Source organism: Arachis duranensis, chromosome 3, assembly GCF_000817695.3.
Source record: "Arachis duranensis cultivar V14167 chromosome 3, aradu.V14167.gnm2.J7QH, whole genome shotgun sequence".
In the NCBI taxonomy this organism is placed as follows: Eukaryota; Viridiplantae; Streptophyta; class Magnoliopsida; order Fabales; family Fabaceae; genus Arachis; species Arachis duranensis.
The window spans coordinates 7,372,543-7,380,187 of record NC_029774.3 but is presented as its reverse complement, the minus strand read 5'-3'; positions in this window follow the sequence as shown (position 1 = coordinate 7,380,187).

Below are 7,645 nucleotides of genomic sequence, written 5' to 3'. Positions count from 1 at the left end.
TCTCATTCATTTATGTATTCTTTAAATTATTTGCATGAATTTGGCTAGAATCAACATGTTCCTTGGTGTTCTCATGCATGAAGACAAAACTCATAAAAGGACTTGTTTATTTAGAGAAAATGAGTGAAATTAAGCTAAAATCTACTAAACTAACTAGTTAACATAACAAATATGCACCTGCATCACAGACCAGCCAATCAATACACATAAGAAATAAGAAGAAGCAATTCAAGGACAACAGAAAAAGGAGAAGAACCTCACCCCTCCACTGCCATATCCACAGAGGTTCAACAAAGAAACAAAAGATCAACACTTTTATTAGTTCCTTGAAGTCTTCAAGAAGTTGGACTTCCGCAAATTCCTGGAAACTTTCAAGAAGCTGGAAATCAACATTCCCCTGGCTGAGGCATTGGAACAGATGCCCTTATATGCCAAGTTCTTGAAGGAACTCATCAACAAGAAAAGAAGCTGGCTGGAGAAGGAGACTATACTTCTCACTGAAGAATGTAGCGCGGTACTTCAAAAAGGAATCCCACCAAAGCTCAAAGATCCAGGGAGTTTTGTAGTTGCCTGCACCATAGGCAAAATGACACTAGACAAGGCCCTTTGTGATCTTGGAGCCAGTATCAACCTGATGCCCTTGTCTATGATGAGGAAGCTTGCTATAGAAGAACTCAAACCCACCAGGATGTCACTAGTCATGGCTGACAGATCAATCAAGACACCCAACGAAATTGTGTAGTCATGTCTAATAGATCAATCAAGACACCCAATGAAATTGTGGAAAATCTGTTAGTGAAGGTTGGGGAGTTTATCTTCCCTGCGGACTTTGTAATCATGGACACTAAAGAAGAAGGAAACAATTCAATCATCTTGGGAAGGCAATTTTTAGCAACTGCAAGAGCTATTATTGATGTGGAAAAAGGAGAAATGATCTTCAGAGTACACAATGAGCAAATGGTCATAAATGTTTTCAAGTCTATGCGGCACCCCCCTGAACAAGAAGACTACTTAAGGGTGGACATGATAGAAAACTTGGTGGAAGAAATGTTGGAAGCAACCCAGCATGAAGAGGAAAGTGATCAAGAGACACCAAAGGAACAGGCAGCTGAGATTTCTGCTGAGCAAAAGGCAAAACCAGACAAGAAAGAAGTGCAAAAACAAGAACTGAAGCCATTACCCACCCATCTCAAATATGCGTTCCTTGGCATTGATCATCAATTCATCCCTGACAAAAAAAGAAGAAGGAGAGCTTCTTGATGTACTTAGAGCTCACAAGGATGCTTTAGGATGGACCATCGATGATCTGAAAGGCATTAGCCCAGCAGTGTGTATGCATAAAATTCTCTTGGAGGACAACTTCAAACCAGTGGTTCAACCCCAGAGAAGGTTAAACCCCACTATGAAGGAAGTCATCCAAAAGGAAGTGGTGAAGTTGTGGAATGCAGGGATAATCTATCCCATCTCTGACAGCTCATGGATAAGCCCAGTCCAAGTAGTACCAAAGAAGGGCGGGATGACAGTCATCGTTAATGAGAAGAATGAACTTATTCCCACAAGGACTGTAATAGGATGGAGGATGTGCATTGACTACAGGAGGCTGAATGAGGCCACCCGTAAAGACCATTTCCCTCTTCCCTTCATTGATCAGATGCTTGAAAGATTAGCTGGCCATGCTTACTATTGCTTCCTTGATGGTTACTCCGGGTACAATCAGATAGTGGTGGATCCAAAAGACCAGGAAAAGACCTCTTTTACATGCCCATTTGGAGTTTTTGCCTATAGAAGAATGCCATTCGGGTTGTGCAATGCCCCAGCCACTTTTCAAAGGTGTATGCTTGCAATTTTTTCGGATATGGTCGAAAAGTTCTTAGAAGTCTTCATGGACGACTTTTCTGTTTTTGGTGATAATTTCAATGATTGCTTGCAACATCTAACTCTTGTCTTGAAACGGTGCCAAGAAACTAATTTGGTTTTGATCTGGGAAAAGTGTCATTTCATGGTACCAGAGGGGATTGTTCTTGGTCACAAAGTTTCAAGAAAAGGGATAGAAGTTGATAAGGCAAAAGTGGAAATCATAGAAAAGCTCCCTCCACCAACTAATGTGAAATCTGTTGGAAGTTTCTTGGGGCATGCAGGATTCTATAGAAGGTTTATCAAGGATTTTTCTAAAATAGCTAAACCTTTGAGTAATCTGCTTATGATTGATACTCCTTTTGTTTTTGATGAAAATTTCCAGCATTCCTTTGAAACTTTAAAAAACAGACTCACAACAGCACCAATCATCACACCCCCAGATTGGGAACTACCTTTTGAACTCATGTGTGATGCAAGTAACATTGCAATCGGTGCTGTGCTTGGACAAAAGAAGGGAAACTTGCATCATGTCATATATTATGCAAGTAAAGTATTGAAAATTAAAGTGCAAGAAACTTAAATGACATGGAAAGTAAATTGCAAGAAGGTAAATGTTGCAGAATTTAGAGAGCAGAGGAATAGATTTCAGGAAGTAGGAAGCAGGATATAAGTGACAGAATGATAAATTGCAAGAAAGTAAAAGGGAATTGGGTAGTGGGTATTCAAAATAACTAAAGAACAAAAGTGATGAGAATTAATGATGGAGAAATCATTAGGGATCAGAGATGTAAATTATCATGGATTGACTTGGTTCAACTCCTTCTCAATCATGGGTATAGATCCATGGCAGATTGTGAATAATTGGATCCCAATCTCTTGGCAATCCAATTTCTCTCAACACAATCAATTGCCACTCTCGTGATCTAATTGGTCATGAGAAGAGGTGAAGCTCAATTTCTAATCCAAAGCCACACAACTTCCAGGATCTCAACCAAGGGAGGTTACATCTCACATACCAACCCAAAGTGTATTGATCAAAGAAATGGGGTTTAGTGAATCATAGCTCTAAATTCAACAACTATTGCAAATATAAACATTAAAATTGAATAGAGAAGAAATTGAAGAATAAAGAAGAATTTCTTAAAACTAAAATTTGAAAGTTGCAAGAAAGACAAAATAGCTTTCGGGTAGCCTCCCGTGAAGTGAAGAATGCTCACAGAGTCCAAGTAAAAGTAAAAGTAAAAATCTCAAAAAAATTAAACAAAAACTCCCTAAGTACAAAATTTGACTCTATTTATACTACTCCTAAGACTCATTTGGAGGTCCTCAATTGGGTTGGCAATGTGGGCTTTTCCATGGTTAAGTTCCTGGTCCAATTAAGGAAGATTTCCCCTTTGAAAGTGGTGAAGAGGACAAGAGCAATCCCTCATCAATTCTGGCCCATCTGGGCGTTGTTGCCAAAAACGCTAGCTCTATGCACGTTGGCAACGTGCAAGGAATTTCCTGGGCACCAGGCTTGGTGCTTGGGCGTTGGCAGCCCAAGTTGTTGCCAAACACTTGGCCTTTTCTGAATTCAGTTTTTGGTGCCCAAAGTAGCCTCTTGTTCGAGCTTTAATTTTGTGTTTCACTATAGACTATCATACATGGTTAGAAAGCTCTGAATGTCAGCTTTCTAATGCAACTGGAATCACCTCAATTGGATCTCTATAGCTCAAGTTATGCTCCTTTGAAGAAGGTATGGTCAGGCTGCCTGGCGTTTTTGGTAAACACGCCCATGATAACGCCCAAGGTTTCTGGGGCTCTAAATGAAGCTGGCTTTTGAACCTTCAAATGAACTCTAATACCTCATTATGATATATGGTTGGAAAGCTCTTGATGTCTAATTTCCAACGCAACTGGAAGCACCTCATTTGGAGTTTTCTAGCTCAAGATACAGGCTCTTGAAGAGAGCAACATCAAGCTGCCTGGGCGTTGTTGCCCACGTTGCTGGCAAACACGCCAGCAACAACGCCAGGCTCTCTCTTCTTCTTGGCTTGGGCGTTGTTGCCCACGTTGTTGGCAAACACGCCAGAGACAACGTGCCAACATCTCCCCTGGTAGCTTCCTGGCGTTGCCAACTTGATCTTGGCGTTGGCAACGTGCAATGTATCTCCCCTGGTGGCTTCCTGGCATTGCCAACTTGTTGCCCACGTTGTTGGCAAACACGCCAGAGACAACGCGCCAACATCTCCCCTGGTAGCTTCCTGGCGTTGCCAACTTGGTTCTCAAGTTGGCAACGTGCAATGCATCTCAAGTTAGCTTCATTTCCTTGTTTTTGGGGCTTAAAGTTGTCTCTGATTTGAGCTTCCATTTCATGTTGCATTATGGACTATTATATATCGTTGGAAAGCTCATGATGTCAGCTTTCTAACACAACTGAAAGCATGTCAATTGGATCTCTGTGTTTCAAGTTATTCATCCTTGAAGAAGGGGAGGTCAAGCTGCCAACTCTGCTGAACACACACCAGCACGTTGCCAACTTGGTTTCCAAGTTGCCAACGTGCTGTTCTTCCCTGGTAGCACCAAATGGGCGTTGGCAACTTGGTTTCCAAGTTGCCAACGTGCTGTTTGCTCCTGATTGCACAAAATAGGCATTGCCAACTTGGTTTCCCCTGGTTGCATCAATTGGGCGTTGCCAACTTGAGGATCAAGTTGGCAACATACATCTCCTTCTTGCTCCAAGATTTCCTTGCATCATTGTCTTCTTGCTTCATCACCTAACATAAACCAAAGAATTTTCCTCAAAGTTTTGCCATCTTATGCATTAAATTTCAAGGAAATCATTCACCTCAATTTGCATATAAACTTCTTGAATCATTTGCATAGATTATGTCAAATTTCACTTAATTCTTGGTTTATGAATGCATGGAGGAAAAGTTCACAAATTTGTCTATTTATTTCAAGGAAAGTGAATGAAACTAAGCCAAAACTAACTAAACTAACTAGTTAAAATAGCAAATATGCGAATGCATCACAACACCAAACTTAAACCTTGCTTGTCCTCAAGCAAGAAAAGAACCATGCAATAGAGATTTCTTTTAATTGGAATGAGTTGAGGAATAGCTTGTAATACATTGGTGAGTGAAGTGATTAAGTGATAGTGGGATGAACTCTGAATTATGTGTTCATGCAAGGGTCCCAGTGCTTATTAGTCCTTACATTTTGGAAGTCTTAGATCTTAGGACTTTATGCTGCTTCTTGGATCAATAAGTGTTTGAGAATCTCCATAATACTTCTTTGAACTCTATTTCCTGCCTATGAGCTCCCATGCAAGTTTTCACAAACATGCAACCTCAATACACAATCATACAACTAGAACCACCACTTCTCTTAATCTTTTGCTTGCCTCAAAATAGATTTTTGACTCCTCAATCATTCTTTTCAAAGAAATGTTCTCTGTTTGCATTTTCATAGGTATTGAGTGCAAGCAATTTCAAGAGTATGGTGTTATGATATATCAAACATCTTAGTTATTGAACTATAAAGAAGTTATACTAAGCAGACAAACAGGGGTACATATCACTTTCAATCATAGTAGTTTGAATACAAGACAATCACTCAACAATACAACCTTTTGGAGTTTACTTGCTTTACTCCTTATCATCATCATTGTTGGTCTTTATATCCCTCTTTGTCTCTTTGGTTGATGATGCTTGATCCTTTTCAAGATTGAAGTGATCGCCTACAATGAACTTTGAAAGTTGCTTGTCTCCAAGCACTTGAGAGATGGTTAGCATGCATTATGCTTGTGATATTCTAGACATAAGTTGGTGTGGGGACACCAAACTTAGTTCCTTGCTTACTTTTATATGCAGTGGAATGAATACATGCAAGAAACATCAAGTGCTTCTATGAAGGAAATAAAATCTAAATTAAAAGTAGCAATTGTTAAGTAGTTTTTCTGATTGTTTGGAGCTATTGACTAATCATGCAAAGGGTTAAAATGTGTCTTTAATGAAACTTTTTGGTGGAACACCAAACTTAGCACCTCACATTCACCTTTGAATTCTGTTGGTGTGTAACACCAAACTTAGCTCCTTGCAATGCAGATAAATATACTTAACTCTTTTATTGAGTTAACTAAGAAAAGAGAACTACCTTTGGTTGGGTTGCCTCCCAACAAGCGCTTTTTTATCGTCATTAGCTTGACGGTTGTCCCTCTTTAGGGCGGATGATTATCATAGTGCCTTAATCCTTCCCCTCTCACCGTGAGCTTCCTTCCAGTATCATTCTTGATGATTTCCACATGTTCAAGTGAGAGGATTTTGTTCACTGTGTAGTATCCAGAAAAGTGTGGAGATGTCTCTTTTGGTTGGTAAGTTAGCATCACTTTATCCCCTGGTGAGAAGTCTTCAGTGGAGATTTTCTTGTTTCTCCATCCTCTTGGCATTTTCTTCTTGGGACTTTCTTCTTTTCCAGGAGATAATTCAGGTTTTCGGGTCTCAATTTTTGGACGGTCCTTGCTATGAATCTTAAATGCTGACTTTGATTGCAGCTTCTCCTCTATTCTTTGAGCTTGTTTCAGCACCTCCACCTCTTCATTTTCTTTCCAGCATGAGCTTGGAAGTGCCTCATCGGGTGCCTCTTTCAAGTTTGGATCTATGGAATCAATCTTCATACACTCTTCCTCTTGGGTAGAGTCTTGCAAATTCTTGAACACATGGAACACTATATGCTCATCGTGCACCCTTAGCATTAATTCTCCTTTTTCGACATCTATCAATGCCCTGGCAGTAGCTAAAAAGGGCCTCCCTAGAATAATGGGAGTGTTGTCATCTTCCTTTATGTCTAGGATGACAAAGTCAACTGGGAGGAAGAATTTGTCCACCTTTACTAATACATTCTCTACAACTCCGAGTGCTTGTTGAATAGATTTATCCGCCATTTGAAGGGCTATCTTTGTAGGTTTCAATTCATGAATCTGAAGCTTTCTCATCAGAGATAGAGGCATCAGATTTATGCTTGCACCAAGGTCACAAAATGCTCTCTCAATCATCATGTTGCCTATTGTGCAGGGGATGTGAAAGCTCCCTGGGTCTTTCTTCTTCTTTGGCAACTTTTTCTGGATGATGGCACTACACTCCCTGGTCATCACAACCGTTTGTCCCTCTTTCAAGGATCTTTTCTTTGTCAACAATTCCTTTATGAACTTAGCATATAGGGGCATCTGTTCAAGTGCTTCAATGAAGGGGATGTTGATGTGTAGTGTCTTGAATATTTCCAAGAATTTGGAATATTGCTTCTCTTTGTTTTCTCCTTTAAACCTTTGATGGTATGGGAGCATTGGTTGGTATGCTTTCACTGCCTCCTTCTTAGTTAATTTATCACTTTGTGTATCAGTTTCTTGCTCCTGCTTTTGTTCCTTCACCTCTTCTTTTAAGCCTTCTTTGATGTGCTCTTCCTGAGTAATGGCTTCTGTCTCCACTTTCTTCCCACTTCTCAGGGTGATTGCTTTACACTCCTCCCATTTTATGACTTTTTCTATGTCTCTTGGGTTGGGTATCGTATCACTTGGAAGAACATTGGTTGGCCGTTCAGCTTGTTTGGCTAATTGTCCCACTTGTCGCTCAATATTCTTTATGGTGGCATCATGTTCCTTTTGTCCCTTGATTAAGGTTTGAGTGGTTTGAGCAAGTTCTTGTGTGGTTTGATTGAGTGCTTGCAAGGTGGCTTCAAGACTGGAGATTCTGGTCTCATGATGGTCAAGAGGGGATATGATGGGGGCTGAATGTTGTTGCTGGAAGTTATT